The sequence below is a fragment of the Saimiri boliviensis genome, chromosome 13 (assembly GCF_048565385.1).
Source record: "Saimiri boliviensis isolate mSaiBol1 chromosome 13, mSaiBol1.pri, whole genome shotgun sequence".
Taxonomy (NCBI): domain Eukaryota; kingdom Metazoa; phylum Chordata; class Mammalia; order Primates; family Cebidae; genus Saimiri; species Saimiri boliviensis.
In genome coordinates, this window is record NC_133461.1 from 62259656 (window position 1) to 62283531 (window position 23876).

Sequence of the window (23876 nt, forward strand, 5' to 3'; positions counted from 1 at the left end):
TTACTAAGAGATTATTTTCCAAGAACACTTTTTCTGTGTAATATTTATTATAGTTTGCAATATGTTTGTGTCATTTATATGTAAGTGTATACTACTAATTGTAATGATCACTTAATCCAGAAAATATTTTAAAAACTTAGAATATTATAGTCTCATAGAAAAATTAAGTTTCAATTTATATATCCACTTTCTTGCAGATGGTAACCAATAAAATATTTTCAAGCATGAAAATATTACATTAGGGTAATATTTTGAGGAGGAAGTAGAATGGAAACAGAAGTTTATGTAGGAAAAGAAATGATACGAAGTATCTATAAAAGTTTGTTCTTGTACTTGTGAAATATATGATGAAGGATAGAAAATTGCTCTAGTATTTAAAAGATAACAAAAGTGATGTTTGGTCATAAAAAGTGTGACATATAATATCTGAAATTATGTACTGCATAATCATTTAAATTTAAGATAAAAATTGAGATGTGAACTTGAAAATGTGCATGGATTCCATAGGTTTTCAGTGTTCTTTAGGCGGCGTATAAGTGAAAAGTAAAGACCATTAGTTCTCAAGAGAGTACCAACTCCATCCATTCCCACAAAGTTTCCCTTCTCTCTCCACTGTGTTTCTACCAATTCCTCTGGATGTTTAAAATATATATATATATATTTATGAGCTAAAGCAAAGGCTTTGTTGACACATGGAGGAATATTTTTGAAACACTAAATGTGAAATAAGGATCTCCATTTCCCAGAGGTATGCCCACATTTGCTAGGGGCCCCACAAAGTATGTGAAAGCCCTAATTAAATGCAAAACGTCTGTGGGTGATGCTGATTATTTGTCAACATGAGAAGAAACTAAGGAAGTTCCAGTAACTTTCCCCAAGGCATCTTCCTAGCAATAGATATTCAAAACATTCACTGTTCTGGAATGGAGGAAGCACGTTAAATATTTTGCTTCTAAGGCCCGTAGTTTCAGACCCCCAACTTTCCAAATTTAGAAGTTGTTACCGGCGATGTTTTGTTGTGTGCTAATCACTTCTCACCAGATACTGGAAGAGCCCTCGCATGGCCCTAATGTGTTCTGAACTCAAGAAATTCTATAAAAAGCTCAAGATGAATAATTAGGGAAGGAAACCCAAAACTTTCGATTATTAAAACTTAAGGAACTATTTGAAGATTGATTTCTGCTGGTTATGCCATTTCCTAAGGAACATTTTTATCAACGTAATCTTACAAAATCCCTCTTGATTATAATCTGTCGGTTTGATTGGACAATGCTTCCTTCAACAGGATTGCATAGCATTTTAGAACAACTTTCAGTCATCTGAAACAGGAACACTCCAAATTAGGTTTTCAGATACAGAGGCAAGCTAAAGGAAGAAGTAGCAAAACAAGACAATAACATCAAACTCCCTTTGGTAAACAGAACATTTTTAGTCAGATGGCTGCATCTTAAAGAGGTCATCAGCTGGCTCCAGTATATTTAGCAAATATTGGTATTTATTATACAAAGTTAATCCAATGCTTCATACCAATCACTCACCTTTTAATTTGGAATTACTGTCACTGCTGTGTGCATGACCAAAACAGTAATTAAGAGTCAGCAGGGCTCATGAACAATTAGACTAAAATATTGCTGGGGTGTAACATATAAAGTAGTCCCCCTAATTAGAGATGCCCCCATTGTGAATGAGCAGCCGCATGAGTGAGCACCTCAGGGATGAGAGAGGGATGAGAGGCAGGATGAGAACAGTGCACATTCGTGGCCTCCTTAAGGGCAAATCCCTTTTACTGCACTGTGGGTAACCCGTGGTGACTGACCTAGAGACACGACTCACTCTTACACGGAAAGTGTCTCCTTTTCTATGTACCTTTGCTAAGGGCAGATGGCCTTCTATAGCTATTTCCCAATGCCTCTAGGTAGGGAGTGGTTTTTCTGGCATTTCTAATTGGAATTCATAATATATTTCTCCATGGCAACATCACATAAAGTATGGGTGTAATTAGATTGTATTATTTTTTTTTTTCTAGCACAAACTTAGGGCTCTTTATTCAGGCAGCAAAGTAAGGAACAGCAAAGTGGGAGGGCTACACCATCACCATGGCAACAGAAAGCCTCAAAAACATAGCCTCTCAACTTCTGTGGGGTAGACTCTTTCTAGCCCAGGAGAAACACATTTTAACTGGCTGAGAACAAGGCCAGGCAGCCTGGCCACACTGTGGAAGGATGGCTGGGTGCGCGGCCGGTCAGTCCTGAAAGTGCTTGGTGAGGGCTTCCAGCAGCTCCTGCTTCTTCAGCCCACTCTTCAGCCCGTATGCCCGGCAAGCCTCTTTCAGCATGGGCACAGTGAACTTGCCCAGTGTGCCCTTGCTGATGTGGGTCTTCAGCTCTTCTTCCGAATACTCCACCTTGGGCCTTTTGCTTCTGGAACCTTCATTATCGTGTTTTCTCTTGGTAACTTTCCCTTCAGGATTGTAATAAGGTGGGTAAACAAGCTCCTTAAATTCATCCACCAGGGAACCCAAACTTTTATTCATTGCTTCAGCCTTGGGCAATGTCAGGTCCACTGCTTGTTCAGGTCCATCAAATCCAAGGCCAAGGCATCTAGGTTCCTGAAGTGCTGCTGCAGCACAGGGTTCTCAAAGCTGTCACTTCTGTATGTGAAGTGGAGCTTCTCAACAATAGCCTTCATCTTGTCCACCTGCTCTGGAGTTGCCATGATTTTTTCAGTAAAGGGCATCTTCCTTTTATCATCAGCAAATGGTAGAAAGACCAGCTGAAAGCCTGGAGGAGTGACCTGAATTTTCTGATCATCAAACTCCTCATCCTGTGGTACCAAAGCCACAAAGTAGGGGGGATGTTCCTCCGGGGTGTGAATCTGCACAATGCCACGACCTCCTCCTCCAGACACTTGATGAGCAGAGCACTGAACAGGGTTGAGCTCCCAATCACCAGAGACTCCTCTGGGTACATGAACAGGGAGAGTCTCAGGTAATGGTGCTTCTTCAACATTACCAAGGGCTTGAAGCCCATGAGCATCAAAACTGGATCATCAAATCATTTTAGCTCTTCTGTTTCCTGTTTCTCTAGTATAATCTGACGACTCCCATAGATCTGCGACCTCTTGGTATCACTAGGCAGAAGCAAACCGCTGTACTTGTATTAAATGTCCGGGTCTTGGTTTTCACTGGTTTGTTTGTTTCCTGATAGAGCTTTATTGGAGGAGGCTTGAGAGCCTTCTGCACCAGATTATAAATGCCGATAGAGATCACTGTATCTTTGCTGAGCTTCAGCTTTCATCTGCGAAGTGTTCGCTTCCTGGTCTCCTTGGCGCGAACCTTCCGCAACAGGTCTTCTAGCTGGCTGCATTTCTCAAAGTGAACCCTGAGGTCCTCATCCTCTGCTATGCTGATAATATCTCTGTAGAACAAGGATATGTCAGAGCCCCCAGGTTTCTTCAGGTGCATCAAGTCAAGGAAGATGTCTGTATCTCAGAAATCACCGGTTTTGGTCCTAGCCCTTTGGGCTTTGGCACTGTCATTGCCGTGGGGGCTGTCTTCACTGGTGAAAAGCATAATCCTCTTATGACTCATCTTGAACTGGACATCACCAAAGAGGCTGGCACAGACCCACAGCACTTCACTGAGTGAGTGGTCAGATCCGTGGCCCATTGGCTCTTGGAAACGTTTTTGTCCCTGCTGCCCCTTAAACTGGTCAAGCTCTAGAATTCGTTTTGCACCTGCATTTTCCGACTCCTATAAGACGTAAATATTTTTAAAATTCACTGAATTTTTATCTTTCTCGGTACCATAGAACACCACTGCCAAGAGATCTTGATCACTGCTTATGGTCTTACTGATGTACACACTTTGGATACACTGGATACTCATGTCAAAAGGAGTCAACTCATCTCTACTTTGAGATTTAAACATAGCCCTGGAGGCATCAACCAAAAAGAAGTCAAACTATCTCTTCCTGAATATTTGTAGTCTCCACTTGCTTCAGGGTTCTCCTCTTCTTGTTCTTCTGCTTCTTCATCGCCCTGGGTTTTGTAATAGGACTCCCACCCTGACATGTTGGCTACTGCTCACTTTGGCGCAGGGAGGCGACCAACTTGGACAGAAGACGAGAATGCATGCAGGCGCGCTCTCCCTGGATTGTATTTTAATAGTAAAGTTTGGCTTTGCAGAGCCCTCGGGTTTTTGTTACTCTAGCTGGATGAACTTGGCTCAGAGCTGAATGCATACTCCTTTCAAATATGTATGTAGTCAATGCTGTTTTATTTTAAATGTTAGCTATTTATATTTCAAATTTTACAAAATGCACACTTGGGAGTCTTTTTTAAAAGCACATGGTGTTGGCTAAGGAACGGTTATTGTAATTCTTATAAGGAGATATAATACAGTGATACTCTCAGGATATCTACAGTTATACCACTTCCTACCTTACTGGAAAAGGTGATAGACAACTGTGCTTTGATTTGTCTGCCTTCTCTATCCTATCCTGCCTTCAGGCTGTCAGCGATCACATCTTTATTTTTTCTGCATGCCTCCTCTTACCATCCTTTGTCACCCTTCAAATCAAATAGGTAAGCTTTACAATTATATTTAGAATGAGAATACATGTTCTGTGGCTTCATCTAACTTTTTCCCTCTGAGTAAGAAGGACATACCGTAATATAAAGGCTTTATAATATCTATTTGAGCTGTTCGGTGGCATTTTTTTCATTTCCTGGAAAATGGCATTTTGAGCAAGAGAATCAAGTTATACTGAATAGGAAAAATGATGCTTTTCAATGCTTCAAGGGAATTATGAGTTAACTAGGCTTGCAATGGCTGTCTTGGGTACTAAACTATCATGTATAATATTTTTAACATTAAAAATGCGTTTAAATTTCTAAATAACTGGCTCACCAGCTCCTAGAATATAGTCCATTCTTATGTTGGGAGCTTCCTTTACTCACACAGGTTTTATTTCTCTGCTGTTGCCTGGCAACTGAGATGTGGCAAGAGATGTCAGAGGTTAAGGAGCAGACTACAGTCATTATGGAAAGCAAGCTCTTATCAGCATTTTCCATCTAACTTTGTAATCTCTGAAATAAAATAGTTTTCATTGTATTAAATGTCTGTAATTTGTTTCTTATCAAATGCCAAGTATTTAGAGACATTTTTTCTTTCTGAATATAAGTCCGCTACACATGGAGAATTATAATTATGTGCATTGCTCTGAAATTTTGAAATGGGCTTCTCTATTACACTAGCACACTTTGAAGGTTAAAGTGAAAAACTGGCATTCTGAAGCCATGTACTATGCCAAAAGTAGACGTGAACACGTTTGAAAGCATTCCAAGAAGTATCAGAAACAAATATTGGCTCTAAATAATATCCTCACTTTGAACCATTAGTTAAGGTTGAATTAAATTCTACTTCCAAATACATCATCCTGCCTGTTAAAAAATTGTTCTTTAGAGAAAGGAATGAAAAATGTTCTACAGGTTCACTTGTATCTATTTTGAAATGGGAAGGAATGTGATCAGAATTTAAGCATCATCTCCAGAGTTTATTTTTTTCAGCCTACTCTGTACCAAATGCAGGCTCCTAAGGATTTATTGCTCATGGGTGATTAATTGCATTCAGCATGGCACAGTTTAAGACTTGTCCAGTGGGGATAGCACAATAGGCTTTCATAGTATTTCATTTCTAGGCAATGTGATGGTTTAATGAGTCCAAGTCCAAATTTTAAACTTTTACTAATTACTGCTATAAAGGTAAAGTGACCTGAGTTAGAATCATATCCAACATTGGTTTTAAGTGGATCCAGAGTTATTTTTGGAGAGATTTTTATCCCTGCTGGTTGAGCCTCCATTTCATCTCTCAGTGAAACCACAGCTGCTATCCATTTAGGGATGTGTCCTTAAATTTCATCAGGGAAAAATAACTCCACCCTTCCTCCATTCCCAAATACGTTGGCAACACTACACTCCAAGTTTCAGTCAGAGATTATAAGCCAAGACTCTGGGTTGGATAATTCTTATCAAAAGCTTAGTTGGGAAAAATATATCCATGAAAGTAATTGCCTGAAGGATATGAGGACGGCCTGTTCCTCACAATTTCCTTCATTTCACTCTTGGCTAGACCTGTGTACTTGGAATCATTGTCCCTTTCAGAATTTTTTGTTCTCACTTAGGTTTGTACACTATGTAAAGAACCATATACTGATTATGTCAGTCATATGACAGTCTCATCAGTAGGCGTGGGAGTCTCACTCTACCTCTGTAGAAGGACGCTATCTAAGTTATTGCTTATTACATTATCCATTAAGAACATCCATGGAAGAAACCTGTCTTAGGTTTTGGGAGTAGGAAAACTTGGGGTTTTATCTCACAGATATTTCGTATCTTCACATTCATGTTTTCCTCTTCACTTTCACTGCTAGTCCTAGGCCAAATTTTAAACTTTTACTAATTACTGCTATAAAGGTAAAGTGACCTGAGTTAGAATCATATCCAACGTTGGTTTAAAGTGGATCCAGAGTTATTTTTGGAGAGATTTTCATCCCTGCTGGTTGATCCTCCATTTCATCTCTCAGTGAATCTAAGAGCCAAATTCCCAACACATCTTTATCAACTATAAAAGACATTAAAGTATATGTTTATCATACTTATTTTTCCTTGGCTTTAATTTTGCTTCCAATATTTTCTTTGAACACTGACATCATCAAATATTTGTGCTACTAGAATAACTGGGATGCCTATCTAGAGTGTCTTTGTTTTAGAATAAAGTTGGATGTGAGTTTAAACAACTAACAACAAACAAAACAGTCACATGGAAGAGAGAGAAGTTAATTGTCTTATTTGAACTTCTGAGTTTGTTTCTTGTTTTTGTTGTTGTTTTGGTTTTGGTTTTTAGAGCCAGGGTCTCACTCTGTTTCCCAGGCTGGAGTGCAATGGTGTGATCATGGCCCACTGCAGCCTTGAACTCCTGGGCTCAAGCAATCCTCCTGCCTCAGTATCCCAAGTAGCTGGGAAAACAGGTGCACACCACCACACTCAGCTAATTTTTGATTTTTTGTAAAAACAGGGTCTTGCTATGTTGCCCAGGCTCATCTCAAACTCCTGGTCTCAAGCAATCCTCCCACCTTGGCCTCTCAAAGTGCTGGGATTACAGGCATAAGTCACTATATCTGTCAGCTTTCCTGTTTTGTGAATCCAAGTGGAAAGAAGGATACCCATGCACTCTCCCCACTTACTGCTGCTGTGAGAACCCTGGTATTCAGAGAGATGCTGAGAGCTGGGAATGAAAGGAATAAGAGGGAGCCAGGAGGGCACAGAAGAGGGAAAGAAAGGCTGTCTCAGTCTTTGGCAGCAAGGAATAAAGAAAGTTTCTATGGTCACGTCTGAGGAAAGTCAAGAAAGTGCAAGTCAGAAACTTCTTGCATTAAATGCAAGGGTGACATTTAAAATCCTGACACATCCAATTTGTATAACATAAAAATGTCATCTCCAGAATGCATATTTATGAAGCAGTTTTCTTCATATAACTACAATACTATACTGCATCACCACTTGGCCCACACACATATGCAATTCAAAGTCATCCTAAACCTGTTACTAGATTTTCCACCCACACAAGTAAGAGCACAGCTTCATTAAAAAACAAAACACATGAGGAATTTAGAAAAATTGCTTTGGCTAAGTAAAATGGTAATATTGCCAATCAAAAGCAATCATATACCCCCAATAAATAGGACTTGAATAATTTAGTAGCTATACAGAGGAAATGTAACTATAATTATGGACTCTCAGAAGCCCCTATGGCTAGAGATAGGGTATAGATACCCCTAGGTAGCTGACATGACATCTACTCATATGTGTAGATCATCGGTGGGGAAGAGGTTTTATGTTAGAATGTTCAGAAGTTTAGGTACACATGGCAATTCATTGGGTTGGTTCAAAGACTAGCAGTACCTCAGCACTTCATGTTACTCCCAGCAGACACCATTTCCTACGTTCCTTGCCTACATCTATACCAGTCAGGACCCACATTCCATGTAGAAAACAAATTTCTAGGCAATTTTTATTATAAATATTATTATAGTCACATTATCCTTACACACAAATAAGAAAAAAATAGCTACTTTTTTTTTTTTTTTTTTTTGAGATGGAGTTTCACTCTTGTTACCCAGGCTGGAGTGCAATGGCATGACCTTGTTTCACTAGAACCGCTGCCTTCTGTGTTCAAGTGGTTCTCCTGCCTCAGCCTCCCAAGTAGCTGGGATTACAGGCATGTGCCACCATGCCCAGCTAATTGTGTATTTTTAGTAGACATGAGGTTTCTCCATGTTTGTCAGGCTGGTCTTGAACTCCCGACCTCAGGTGATCCACCCACCTCAGCCTCCCAAAGTGCTGGGATTACAGGCCTGAGCCACTACACCAGGCTGCTACTTATGTTCTTAAAAATTCAAAACTGGCAGGGCGCGGTGGCTCAAGCCTGTAATCCCAGCACTTTGGGAGGCCGAGGTGGGTGGATCATGAGGTCAAGAGATCGAGACCATCCTGGTCAACATGGTGAAACCCCGTCTCTACCAAAAATACAAAAAATTAGCTGGGCATGGTGGCGCGTGCTTGTAATCCCAGCTACTCAGGAGGCTGAGGCAGGAGAATTGCCTGAACCCAGGAGGCGGAGGTTGCAGTGAGCCGAGACTGCGCCATTGTACTCCAGCCTGGGTAACAAGAGCGATAAATAAAAAAATAAAAATAAAAAAAAAATAAAAAAATTCAAAACTAAGAGAGCTCAGATGAAGAATTACCTAATTTCAATTTCAATAAGCAGTCATACATTTAGGTACTTCGAAAAATTTACCCAATATATATACCCTTTAATAATATTAATATTTTCATGTTAAGATTATCTGTTAACAGTGTGTCCTTCACAGCTAATACAAAGTCAAAATTCCCTCTCTATTTCTGTAATTATATGATTTACTTTAATCTTCTAGAGGTTATACTATAGACGAATCATGGAAACGAACTTTATATTAGAGTCAGATTTTTTTCTTGTTTAGACGTAGGGTCTTGCTACATTACCTAGACTGGCTTTGAACTCCTGGGTTCAAATGACCCTCCAACCTCAGCCTCTAGAGTAACTGAGACTATCAGCACATGCTACCTAAGCCTGGCTAGAATCAGTTTTATTTTTTTCTATTTTTTTTTTTCAATCCTGTTAGACCTACCTCAACTTCATTTTATTTATTTATTTATTATTTCTCTATTTTATTAGAATCAGTTTTTTTAAACACATAACCTTCCTAATTTGATTCCCTCTGTGATCTCAGAGTCAGTATATCCAGAACTTAGAATGTTTCTCCTCCCCATCCTAAATAATGCAGTTCATGCTGCACTCCTGCTTTCCTTCTTGGAGTCTGAAATTTTGATACATACCCCCTGCCTACGTGACCTGCTCCCAGTACAAGTCCTGGTTCCTGAGTCTCTCGTGAGCTTCCCAGCATACCACGTGTTGTCACAGTTTGCTGCTGGAGAATTAGGTATATCCTTTATGACTATTTTGAGAGAGGACCTTAGCAGCTTGTGCCTGGTTTCCCCAAGACTTTGCTTCTGTGCACCTTAGTTTTGTATCATTTTCCTGTCATAGAACTTGGCTGTGAGTGTGACCATATGCTGAGGCCTATAAGAGCTCTCCAACCCAGTCACCAAACCCGGGACCCTGACACAGCTTTTACAGAAATCATGTCATTTCTAGCCTCTTTGGTCCAACTTGAGGAACCCTTCGTAACTGCCTGCACCATCACTTCCGCAAGCTTTACCACTGGATATGAGCCTGTGCCCACTACCAGGGTTACATCATGGTTTATGCAGTAGGGAATGGCAATTCTTGGGGGGATGGTTCTCAGCCATGAAAAGTGGTTTCTATTCTTGGTTTCCTGTTTGTTCTGTCAGTTACTGTTTAATTGTGAGTAATTCGCAATCTCTCTTAATATCCTTACCTATAAAATATCCTCAATATCTGACCTAATTTGGATCGTGTGTGCACTTCAGATCTCAAGTTGAAACGTGATCTCTAATGTTGGAGGTGGGGCCTAGTGGGAGGTGTTTGGGTCATGAGGGTAGATCCCTCAGGAATGGCTTGGTCCTGTTCTCATGGTAATGAGTTCTCAGCCCTGTTGGTTACCAGGAGATCTGATTGTTAAAAACAGCCAGTACTTCCTTTCTTTTCCTCTTGCTCTTTCTCTGGCCATTTGACACCCCCACTTCCCCTTTGACTTCCTCCATCATTGTAAGCTTCCTAAGACCTCAACAGAAGAAAATGCATCTTGTACAGCCTGCAGAACTGTGAGCCAAATAAACCTCTGTTCTTTATAATTATCCAGCCTCAGGTATTCCTTTATAGCAGCACAAAACAAACTAAACAGTATCTTTACATAAGATCTGAATAAAACTGCCAGTATGAATAACATCCATATGTGTGATTTTGATTTTCAGTAATATCTTACCAGTTTGCTACTAAAAGGCATATTTTATCAAAGTTTATTGTAAAGTGAAACAGCTCTGTTAAGGAAGGCTCATCTCAGTAACATCCATATGGAAGGTAGTTTTTATGTAGTTTTGTAAGTTTCTAGAATCATTGAAAAATTAGACACTTAAAGGAAAATTAGGCACTTGAAGAAAATATAATATGCTACAATTCAGGAATAACATTCAAAATATCTTACCACAAGTTAGTTCTCCCAAATAGTAGAATTGTTTTTGAAAGTTAATGTCAGAAAAAGTAAATAAATAAAAGATATCAGCAACATAGTAGTTGGCAGGAAAAGGGTAGGGTTTCTGTCCAGACATTGACACTCATCCCTCAGGATGAAGCAGGTGACACAGATAAGAAACAGTCCCTTTTGAAACGTTAAGGACTCCTTAGCTAAATTCATAGCAAGATCAAAAGGTTTCAACAAAAGAGCCTATAGAAATACCTCACTGAGTTTACTACTGCTTCTGTATACAAACCTCACTAATTAGTCACTTCTAATACCAATTATTATTGAAATATATTTTCCCAAGGATCAACAGAAGACAGACAGACAAACCCACTGAGGGAGGGACCCATATGTAACACTCTGAAGCCTTAAATAGGTTCCTGAGCTGGGCTTGTGGGCAGCCCCATGCCTCTGAGGTTTAAGAAACATTCATGTTTCAATGAAGTTGGGTGGCCAGTTGTTTGTACAATTACTTATAAAATAAACTTAATTATATTTCATTATACTTCTGTGTAATTCTTGGCACAAAGGAAAATGAATTACAACTTGTGGTTTGCAAAGTCTAAGCATAAGTACACGGCATTCTTGTCTTTGGAGAACATTCAAACTTTTAACCACCTCCTAAATTGAAGTTGCCATCACAACTGAAAGCTGTTTCCAAACGCTTCAAGTGAGCGTCTCCAAAGCAATGACTTTCGGATATATTGGTCAGGCTGGCGTGTACTAAGTAGGAAGGACAAAGGGAAAGGTGAGATGACATTGTAGCTAAACTGCATCCATTTTCATTTCTGGATTTTCCTACTAAAACTGAAAAGCAGAGCTTTCAAATCAGAGAAAAACTAGAGAACAATTAGCATAGCAAAACCATGAATAACAAACATTTTAAGAGGCATCATGCACTAAAGAAGAATTCCACATTTCCTGGTTGAATTTACATGTGGATTTGTTTAGATATGTATCAAATGCTGAGTTATAATCACTAACAATGGCCACTTCTCACAAGCATACATTAATGTTAGCAATCCAAAAATTTTACCTCCAAATCCTAAGAGAGACTTTGAGCACAGATAGAGACAGATGAAAGATGGCATGCTGCAGTGCAGCAATTTCAAAGTGACTGTAGCATTGACTCTCCGGCTTCTATTCCTCCAGGAATATTCTCAGTGAAACACAGAAAGATCCCGGAAAGGTAAAAGCAATTGCTTTCTATCGCATCCAGATTCTCTCCTTAAATTCAACACTCCAAAAATCAAGCAGGGGCAGGAAGCAGTAACTGCACAGTATCTGATGGTGTCCTTCAGGTTCTTCTAATATTTTCCCCTGGTTCCCAGTGTGGCTTCTCTGCATGACTGTGCAGCATTCTCTAAAGTGCTGTGGAAGTAGATCCCAGCAGCAGAGAAACAGAAAACCCGAAGTGTCATGGGGCCGCCTATGACCACCGGCTTCTGAGCGTCATCATTTTGCTTCATATTGAATTTTCAGTTTAGTTATGTATATATTGTTATCCTTATCTTTCACAATTGTCATATCCTTCAAACATCTATAGATAAGGCTACTGAGATCAACACAATAGTTACACTGATTTTTCTCTTTATTTTTGCCAAGGACTGCACTGAAATTCTTCACTTCTACTTTCTTTCCCTGTATTTCCTTCCAAGGAGTCTGAGCTCATTTCACTTGCTTTATTCTCTAAAGTTCAATAATACTGGTAGGACTACACTGGCCACACCAATAAGCAGCACTCTCTACTCAACAAATGAGGCCAATTCCAACCAAGCCAGTCCACTGATAGGGAAGTGGGGAGAGCAGGGCCCAGGAGAGAGCAAAAAATAAAATTTTTTGGTTGTCTATTATGCTGTATGCCAGCACTTACGGTTCCATTTGTAAACATTAATTTAATCTTAAGTCAACTCTGTGAACACTGTATTGTCCACATCCCCAGTTTTACAGATGCAAAAATGATCTCAAAACGATCAAGAAATTTGCTCACATTTCCTATAAACCAGTAAGAAGATCACAATCAATCTTATAGAAAAATGATCAAAAGATAAGAATACACATTTCATGGCAGGGAAAGCACAACATGCCCATAAGCATGAGAAGTGGTGGTCAGCACCATTAGTAGGCAGAGAAATGTAAATTAAACCTCAGTGAGGGATAATGCAATGCAATCAAAAGCCTCAATTTCATAGCCATTCACTCAGCAAAAAATGGAAGTCTCACAATTCCAGATGTTGGAAGGAATGTGAATCCACATTCCAATTAGAGTGAAAATGCAGGCAACCACTTTGGAAAACAATTCGGTACTGTCTCCTGATGCTGAACATTCATACACCCTATAACCCAGCAATGCCATTCCCACCCAAGAGAAACTCTGGCACATGTGCACAGGAGTTACGGTTACCTTCAACAGTGCTGAAACAGCCCTCTCCACAACAGCAAAATTGTGAAGACACTCACATACCCATCAAGAAGACATTGTAGAAATAAACTACAGTATATTTTACACTTTGGAATATTTAACAATAGAACAAAACAAATGTTACTACAGCATATCACAATGTAGATGAAACTTCACAAAAAAACTCAAATGATGAGCTAAAAGATGTCCTTTTTAAAAACCTAAAAAGTCATAATTTAAATTTCCTTTTCAGAGTGTAATAAGATTGCATGAACAGGAAAGCAAAGGCATAACAAACATGAAACTCAGGGTGCTGTCTCTGTTAGGTGGAGAGGGAGATTAAGACAAGGGAACTGCTAAATGGTGAGATGAAGGTTATCATCAAAAGCCTAGCTGTTGTTTTGGCAGGTGGTTCATAGGTGCTTCTTATTTAAGATGTCTAATTAATAAATAAAGAAGGAACACCAATGAGTATGTATCATGAACCAAAGATTATTAGTAATTTAATTTTGTACCTCTGAGGTCCTAAAAACGCCCAAAGGATTAAGATAAAAACAACAAATAAACACAGATCAGGCCCAAGTCATCTGGTGATGCTTCAGGTGCTCAAATTCAGACCTGCCAGACTCCAAAGCCCAAGCTCTTCGTTTCTCAACTAGAGATCGAAAGCCAGTACAAGTTACTCCCATTCACTGATGATGATGAATGACCTTGTCTGTGGGTTATAGCCAGAGTTGATAAATTTATTTTTTCCAGAAGTGTAGAAAGATAAGAAAGATATTACCAGTCTGACAGAGACTTCTGGGCAACAGAAAGTCTGAGCTAAGCTAGAATCCTGGACCTACCACATACTGTAACCAATGTCCCTAGAGGGGAATGTTTCGCTCTCTCAGCCTCCATTACCTTAGGATGTGAGGATTAGAGATGACAGTGAAGATGATGATCATAAAGACTGACACTTTTGGTTGTTTGTAAGCCAGAGTTTTATCAACATTTTAAAATATGACCCTCAGTGCAACGTATAAGGCATGAATTACTATTATTTCCAATTTAAGGGTAAGGTGATTGAAAGAAAAAGAGCTTAAGAAATTTCCACAAGGTCATACAATTATGATGAAAGATGGTTGGCTCTCTCCTGGCTCCATGGACCATGCTCTAAACCTCTAAGAAAAGTGCATACATATATACAGGCACAGACACTCATTTATGGATAGATATGTATATATACATACACTCTCATGTATAGATATACAAAAATGAGTTAGATACACTCATACACACCTATGTATAGACACATGTATAGATACACTCATACACACAGATATACACTCAAGCACACACACACACCTGTACAAACATGTATAAACACACATGTATAGATACATACTCATATACATGTGTATAGGCAAACGTGTAGACACATACTCATGAACATGTGTATAGACACAGATGTATAGATACATATACATACATGTGTATAGACACACATGTATAGAGGCACTCACACAAATATATAGATACACATTTATATGCACATATAGGCACACATGTATATACACGCGTTCATAGGCAAATATGTATACATATATAGATACGTATATATGCACACACACATATACACTCATATATCCATTAGTATCAACACATATTCATACACATTATATATAGACACATGCTTGTGCAAATATATGTATAGACACACATATGCATACATGTCCACACTTATACACATATATGCACAAATACACACACACAAAATGCTGCCTAGCTTTTCCAGCATTGCTCAAGAGATTCGGTAACTGTTGTTAAAACTTCCTGCTTTGTCTCCCTCCAGTACCTACCACATAGAGTAGTCCACGTGAAAAGCAACTTGCCTATAAATAAATGTAAGCCCCTTGCAGAACCTGGCCCCATGATATCCATCCTGGGGCTGCTACTCACACCATCATTTGTGTCTGTAGCATATCCTTCTTAGTACAGCCTGTCCCTCCACATCAGTGGCCATAGCAGTCTCTTATTGTACCTCAGTTTCTGCCTCTCTGGAGAGTAAGTGAAGTGCCACATCTGTGAGTGGCCACACAAAGTGAATTTGGAGAAAGCTTAATAGCCAATATTTGAAATCAGATCTTTCTAAATTTCAAAAAATTCATCAAGTCTTTGTGGTGTGACACAACCAAATGAAGAAAAATGTAGCATTATTTACATAAACGTGTAACAGATGAAGTCTAAAATGTAACCAGTGTTTAATGAACAATAGCAATATAATTATGAAAAATAAGAATATGATTATTACTTATGAAGAATCTGGTTTTACTAAATTTAGCTGTCCATATCTTATTTTTGAGCTTTTCAGATTCGGGGGTTTGCCCTTATAGTGTCTAATATAAAGCACTCCAGTGAGTTTAATTTCAGCTACAAGAATAGTCTCTTAAACTAAATTTTAAGAAACTAGGGGCTCTAGAGGATAATGAAAAGGTAAATAGGTTATCATTTTCGATATTTTCTGTTGATGTAAGTAAGTAGAATGGATAAGAGTTAGAAATAAAACAAAGAAATGCAAAACAAACAAACTCAAACCTCTCTAAAGCCTTAACATCTCAACATATGAGAACCAAATAGTTACTCCTAGGGGAAAAGGTGAGCTTGAGCCTTCTCCAACAGCCACACTCACTCCACAATTTAGTTCTGCCGCAACCCATCAAACATAGTCCAGTTCTTCAATACACAGAAATATCACTTTTAATAATTAAGGCCAGGCAGTGGCTCACACTTGTAATCCCAGCGCTTTAGGAGGCAGAGGCAGGTCGACTGCTTGAGCCCAGGAGATCAAGACCAACCTGGGCAACATAGCGAGACTCTGTCTCTACAAAAAGATTTTAAAAATTAGCTCAGCATGGTGGCATGCACTGCAGTCCTAGGTACTTGGGAGGCTGAGGAGGAGGATGGCTTGTACCCAGGAGTTTGAGGCTGCAGTGAGCTATGATTGTACCATTGCACTCCAGCGTGGGTGTCAAAGGGAGACCCTGTTTTAAAAACAAACAAAAAAGATTAAGATGTTGTGGTTTCATACAAAAGGATGAAAAAGAACATAAATAAAGGTTTGGGATGTTCAGTTTTACATCAAACTAGAAACATTTGTTTTATGCTTGTTAGTAGAAAGCCTCAGTAGATTTAGAATTCAAAGACCACAGGGGTTTTTTCTCAAATTGAATCCCAAGGCAGTGGGGCTCCATGGTCACTACGTTTTGCTGATACATCCTGGGAAACACAGTGAGGAGACCCTGACGTGATACCGGGCTAGAAAGCTGCCCAACACAGAGGAAGAGAAGCCAACAGAGCAGCTAGGCCTGCTTCACACAATCTGCATCTCACAAAGAGGAGAAAACAGGTAAAGGAGAAGATGGGGGTGGGGGAGACCAAGAACGTGGCAGCTGCCCCAAGGCTGCTTAGAGATCTGTGATTTACATATATATATCCACAGAGAATTGAATCACATTTGGAGCCTACAATTTAATTTCTCCCAATGTTAAACAGATGTTTACTTTGTAAATGCTAAACAGTATATGTTTAAGGATATTCTAAAACTAATGTTTTCTAAATATTACAAATGAAACTCAGTATATTTTACAAGGTCCAAGATGATTTTAACACAGAGAATGTGAGTGCTAGAAAGGACTCATAGAATGAGCTATTTTAGCCCCCACTTTAGAGAGGAAGAAACTGAGTCCCAGTGGCTAAAGGACTTAACTGATCTTACACAAATCGTTTATGACTGAGCTGGAAGTAGAATCTCAGTGAGTCATTTTCACTAAATATTTAACCTTGGAATGACAGGGGCTGTCAAACTGTCAGTGCAAAGTCAGACGCTGGAGTGTCAGCAGAGGCAGTGAGGCATGCCCCAAAGTGGAGGCGGCCACTTCCAGGAGCCACTGCAGACCTCACATCACAGCAAGGGCTGGTGAAGCAGCTACCACAGGGTAACTGCAGTGACCCTGCAGATGAAACAGCCCTCATCACTATGAGGGAAAAGTTAGTGAACAGAGGTGGGAGAAGCTTGGAAAGACTGGAATTTCTGAGATGCAGGTGAAGAGATGAGTCAGGAAAAGAACATGTTGTGACTATATTTAGCATATACTATTTTAACTGTCCAGTGTGGCTGAGACAGTCAGACAACTGTCGTAGAACACAGTAACTGTCCCTACCGCCTGCCAGATACTAGAGAAGGTACTCAACAGATGGTAATTTTCAAAACTTCATTCTAGCCTCACAAAATAGATATTCCGCTACTCACTGCATAAAGGAAGTCTGAAGAAGTTCAGTGACCCCATGGCTGACTCCTCATTTTAATCAATGTCTGCCTGATTCAAGAGCTCTTCCATATCCAGAAAGCCCACAGCCCCAGTCATGACCCTATTATCAGAAACGAAGTCTGCACAGGTCATTAAGAGCAGCACAATTCAAAATCAACAGGCTTTGATTGTTTTCCTTCCTTTTTGTTTTCAGAACATCATCTGAATTCAGCTAAACACAAGGGGAAAAGTTTACTTCCAGAAAATTATGCCAGGAGCAGCTTCTTATTTCCTCATTTCTAACATGTACTTTTCTGTAAATACGTCAACATGTCTGAAATCAGGATGTGAAAATGATTCATATATTTAATGCAATAAAGCTTTTCCCCTTAAAAGCTGTTATTAAATTGATGGGGCAATCATACTGCATCTTAAAATTGAAGATATATATATTTCAGATGATAAATGCCTTTGAAACTTTCAGGTTAACCATTTTAAGGGACATGGGTCTAGAAAATAATTTTTAAATGCTTCTTCAACATGTTTCTGACCGGGATTCCTGAACTCCATATGGGTTCTCTACCCATAATGCCACTGGAAATAAGAGCCCAGCCAAGACAGCCAGTAGCTGGGTCCTTTACCTCTGAGATTAAATCCCTAAGGATTAGCTAGGGCCTATGCAAGAGCTCCAACATCCCTTGCATGGATTTGCTACCATAGAACGTAAATTTGAAGCAAGTGTAATCTGACAGCATTCAATATGTGGTGAAAGTCATATTTTATTGCTTTCATGGTTTCAGTTTAACATTAGCAGATCATCTAGTTTTTATTAAGGACAGTAAGCTTTACCATAAATAGATAGGTCATTTCATAGTTTTATAAAGTTAATTTAATTTTCCCAACCTTCTTTTCCTCATCTGTAATGTGAAATTAGTAGTAAATACAGCATATAGCTGCTCTAAAACTTGTTACACATTAACAAAAGTTATCCCCAAATTATTTGTAGAATAAAATGAGGTATGAAGGAAAGAATAAACAAAAAGATAAAAGGATTGTGCCATGTAATATATGTTCAATAAATGTTAGTTACCTTCTGTGAGTAAAAGTGATGCTTCTTTTTGTTGCAAAGGGAAGAATTTTACCACTGTAATCAACAAATACATGAAAATAACTTACAGTCACCAATGGTGAAACATCACAAGTTATTTCATCTGCTTCAAAGTGAAAATCTGTAGCAAATTAAAACCAAAGACATACAGTTTCAAAGAGAAGATTGTCTTGAATTAAAAAAGAAATGAATATACAGCATCAGACGATGACTCAGAAAACTGGATTGCAGGGCTGTGTGACTCTTACTGTCTTAGTCAATGGTTGCCTTGTGTAGAGGAGGTACAGTTTCCCAAAAATTAACATAATGATCGTTTTAATCCCTTCAGGAATTATCTGATACTGCTCAAGAAAGAAGACTCAGAAACTGAAATTTAAAAGAAAAAGGAAAATAAATAAACATGCCTAAGTGCTGTAGTTAAATTTTAGCTTTTGCTCTGAGTTCTTCCAATTTTGCTGACTGGAGTCTGAGTTTCTAAGCTACAAGAAGTGGATGTTGAGTTTTAGCTGTGCTAAAACGATTGCCAATGTGTGATCGTGTCTCTACTTGCTACTGCTACTTGAGTAAGTCAGAAGGATCTTAAGATCTTAAATATTGATGTTTTCTGTTTTTGAGTCGCCCAGGCTGGAGTGCCGTAGTGCGATCTGGGCTCACTACAAACTCTGACTCCCGGGTTGAAGCAATTCTCCTGCCTCAGACTCTGGAGTAGCTGAGACTACAGGCATGCACCATCAAGTTCAGCGAATTTTTGCATTTTTAGTAGAGATGAGATTTCGCCATGTTGGCCAGGCTGGCCAACAAGTCATTCGAAACAAATAATGCAAGTCCAGATCTATTTAAAAGATTCTATTGAATACTGCTCTTCTGAACGTGTTAACAAAGAGATTTTCTCAAAGAGAACCTCAAAATTCTATCACACTTATTTTTTGCCATTAGGTCCCATATCTATCTTCTACCTTTCTCTGCTGGGTACTGTGACAGGTTGGGGGATGGTCCACTTCATGAACTGCATCACTCAGGCTCTCTGACCCTCTGGCATGGGTTGGCTTTGGCCAATGGGGCACACTTTGAAGACTAAAGAACTAAGCTGAGAATCCAGGGTATTTCTCCCAGGCTTCCTCCCTGCTTGGGTGTGATGTTTCTGTCAGTGGCCTCATCCATCTGCAAGGACAGCTCTTGTTAAATGGTCTCCTAGGAAGTCAGCTCTCAGTGGGCTCAGTTAACACTATTACCTCCCCTTACCATTTCAGCCCTAGGAGCGGTAATAGCTTCCCACCATTACTAGTCCTTGGGGCTCAACAGCAATGTCAATTTCTTTTTTCATACCTCTCTATAAAATTCCCTGCATTCCATTCTCCAAAACTCACAGCTGAATGTGCCTCCTGCTTCCTATAATGTGATGGTCCTAATTGATACATCCGGAAATTAAGCCAATAGATAGTAAAATTTGTTCCTTACTTCAATAATTCAGTTACAGCAAAATTCTATATTTTGGCATATGTTAGACATTTAAAAGGTATTTATTTCACCACGCCACACTAGACAGTATACAGAGAAGATGAAAGATTCAAGAGGCAGATATTATGAGTAAATAGTCTAAATAATTTATTTTAAAGTGATGTATTATACTGTGATTTTCTTTCTTTTCTTTTTTTCTTGAAATAGGGTCTTGCTCTGTCATGCAGGCTGGAGTACAAGGCTCACAGCTCACTGCAGCCCTGACTTTCCAGGCTCAAGCCATCCTCCTACCTCAGCCTCCCGAGTAGCTAGGACAACAGGTGTCCACCACCATACCTGACTAATTTTTTAAATTTTTGTAGAGATGAGATCCCACTGTGTTGCCCAGGTGGTCTCAGACTCCTGGTTTCAAGTGATCCTCCTGCTTTGGCCTCCTGAATGCTGGGATTACAGGCATAAGCTACAGTGCCAAACTTACGCTGTGATTTTCTGTGTGTGGTATTATTTAAAATAAATAGGAGTTCATGTATAGCAATTTAAGTTATTTCCAAAGATAACTATTTAGAAGCTTGATTATTCAGTTTGTTCCATGAAGCCTGACAACATAACGCATTTACAGGCAAGTGTTAGAAAAACCAGACTCAGTATTTGAGCCCTAGGGGTCGCAGGTAATTATAGTCATCAGTTTTAAATCTGTTCAGAAACCTCACAATTCATTCACCCTGTACATGTGCAAAAATAAGCAGTAAGACCCTAACATATTAAAAGATCCTGAGTAATTATGAATAAATTACATATTTTAGTTTGCAGTGTTTATAAAATTTGCCAAAATAGGTGCAAATATATATCTTGGACATGAAAATTAACTCACATAAGTTACTATATCTGCCAAAAATCAACTCCTAAGGAGAAAAATCTTAGACCACTTTGTGGAAATGGGAATATTCAGGAAGAAGCAGGGAAGGGCAGAAGTTAACCAAGTGACCGTGGGTGTCAAACAGCAGTTCCCTCTTACCAGCAGTTTAGCTTTTGTGCATCCGGTTACCCATGGTCAATTGTGGTCTGAAAATATTATTTTGATAGAGCAACCATGTTCACATAACTTTTATTAGAACATATTGTTATAATTGTTCTAACTGATTATTAGTTACTATTAATCTCTTATTGTGCCTAATTTATAAGCTAAACTTTATCATAGGTATGTATATACAGAAAAAAAACCATAGTAAATACCGGGTTCAGTATTATTTGAAGTTTCAGGCATCCATGGGGGTCTTGGAATGTATCTCTCAAGGATAATGGGGGACCACTGTATTTGGAAGACTATCCCAGTGAAGGCACATAGGTAGCATAGACCACAAATAGACATAAAATTCCTTCTTTCCCTTCATGCTTCTGTTCCTTACTTGAAATTCACAGTAATTTCCAAATAGGGTCAAAACAACCAATCAAAGCTTACAAGAATGAGAAAATTTTAATTCCAGAGAGGAACTAGAGTTTGTTTGTTTGATTCATCTATTATATGGCTCTAATTTAATGAAATGAAATAATTCTGTATGACATAAAAATGAGAACTAAGATGATGATAAAAACAGATACAATTATGACAATAAGGTTTCCCATATTACAAATTTAAGACTTTTAGAAATAACTGCTTAAATCCCTTAAGACAATATCTAACCTCAACTTAGAAAAGAGTAAAATGCAGTTCACACAAAAAAATACTAACATGACACACTTTAAAACAATATTCAGCATCACAGACAATGAAGGAAACACAAATTTAAATAAATATATAAGATACCGTCTCATACCTACTGAGCCAGGAAACACAAATTAAAATAACAAATCTAATGTTAGCAGGAATTGCAAGGAGTCATACACATTCCTGTAAATGAGTGCCATAAACTTGGAAAACGACCACACAATAGTCAGTAGGAACCAGAATATTGATTCCAGACTGGGACTTGGGAAATCCAATTTTAGAACCAGTATCCTCAAGATAAAACTAAAAACAAAGTTATATGAACAAAAAAATTTTTAAACATGCCTTTAATAGTGTGGAAATGGCCTTTTCTTAATTACAAATGAGTTACCTAAAACTGGTATGTTATTATTACACTTAAACAATGTTTTAATATACAAACTACATATATTTAAATACATGTATTTAATATATGTTTAAATATATATTACTATATATTTAAATACATGTATTTAAATATATATATTTAATATATTAATTATATAACTATTATTTATATTAATTAACCATATTAATATAATTGATTATATCATATTTAAATACATGTATTTAATATATATTTAATATATATATTAAAATATGTAGTTTTATATATTTACATATATGTATTTAACGTATATGTAAATATATATTTAATTTTAAAATATAAACTACATATATTTAAGTATATATATTAATAAAAATAATACATATTACATAATAAAATAATATCTATGTTATATAATAAAATATATCTTATATATTACATAATAAAATAATATATAATATATAATATATTGTATAATAAAATAATATATATTATAATAATAAATATATAATCAACATAAATTTTTTAAAAATTTAAATGTCATATATATACATATATATGTATGTCTGTATATATATATATATATATACACACACAAATATTGAGGGAAAATACAGAAGAAAACAGTACATCCATCCTTTCCTTTATTCAACTAAGTATTAGTTGCATGTTCATTTTTCAAATGAGAAAAATAAGGTGTGAGATGTTAAATACATTGCCCAAGGTCGGAAAGGCTTTACTGGTAAGCAAAGAGCAGAGTCCATTACCTGGACTGCACGCCCGAGAGCTAAAGGTTCTCTCTCCACTGTAATTAAAGCAACAATTTCCTGTTTCTCCAGGCTTCATGATGAGTTGAAAAAAGCAATATATCTAAGTAAAATCCTGAGATGTGCAAAGTGAAATCCATTAATAAATATGATGGTTTTATTTTTGAAGACAATAAAGAGTAGGGCCAGTTATTCCAGATGTATTTCCAGGCACCCAAGTATTTATGACTTCTCAGTTCAATAAAAAATGATTAGTCTGTAGATGAGAAACTGTATTTAATGTGAAAGATGAGTATTTCAATACTTGTGCTACATTGCACTTAGAGGGATGTAGACACACTATGTTCTCACAAACAAATGAGTAGGCAGATGATATTAGGGATTTATTACAACTAAAGACATAAAAAGAGTTTACCACAATTTCCTCTCTCCATTGAGGAGAATTCAAAGCTAATTTTATGGAGTCAATTCATTATACAGTGTTTTCTTATAAATGCTAATGATTACAGGAAACCATGAAAATATTCAGCAAACCTTATCGGACTTCTTTTTCTGTCAACACTCCCTAGGTAACACGCCCCACCGCCCCCCCCGCACCTAAAAATAATTACTAAACTACCTGAGTCTCTTGTAAAAGATTAGTAAGGATGGCATTTGGTTTATAATAATATGCAGTTATTTATCTCTTTACTCAAGGTGATTATTACTTGACAGTAAAAAAAATATAGCAATAAAGCAAGTAATTTAATATATCTTTTTGATCATGTGCCTATAAAACATATGAAGATATGGTGTTCCATTAGGCACACTTAATTGTGTTTAGATGAGTCTTCATCTCTGTGTTGTCTTATCCAAATCTGTTATAAAAAGAAAATGTTTGAAAAAACAGAAATCTTTCCATAGCTTATATATACCCCAGTCTTCTCATACCTATGCTTTAATTATCAGTTTTGTAAATTTTAAATTTTGCCAATATTTTCTTCCAATATTTTGAAAAAGAAAAAGGTAGGCCAGTCCTCAT

General features: G+C 37.8%; 1 protein-coding gene and 1 pseudogene across 17 annotated transcripts in view; both read right to left on the bottom strand.

Annotated features, from left to right (window-relative positions):
- Positions 1-8369, bottom strand: part of LOC141580823 (X-ray repair cross-complementing protein 6 pseudogene) — an 8491-nt pseudogene extending 122 nt beyond the window's left edge.
- EPB41L3 (erythrocyte membrane protein band 4.1 like 3) overlaps positions 1-23876 on the bottom strand; it is a 223820-nt gene that overhangs the window by 174107 nt on the left and 25837 nt on the right. The gene's annotated exons all lie outside the window — the stretch shown is intronic.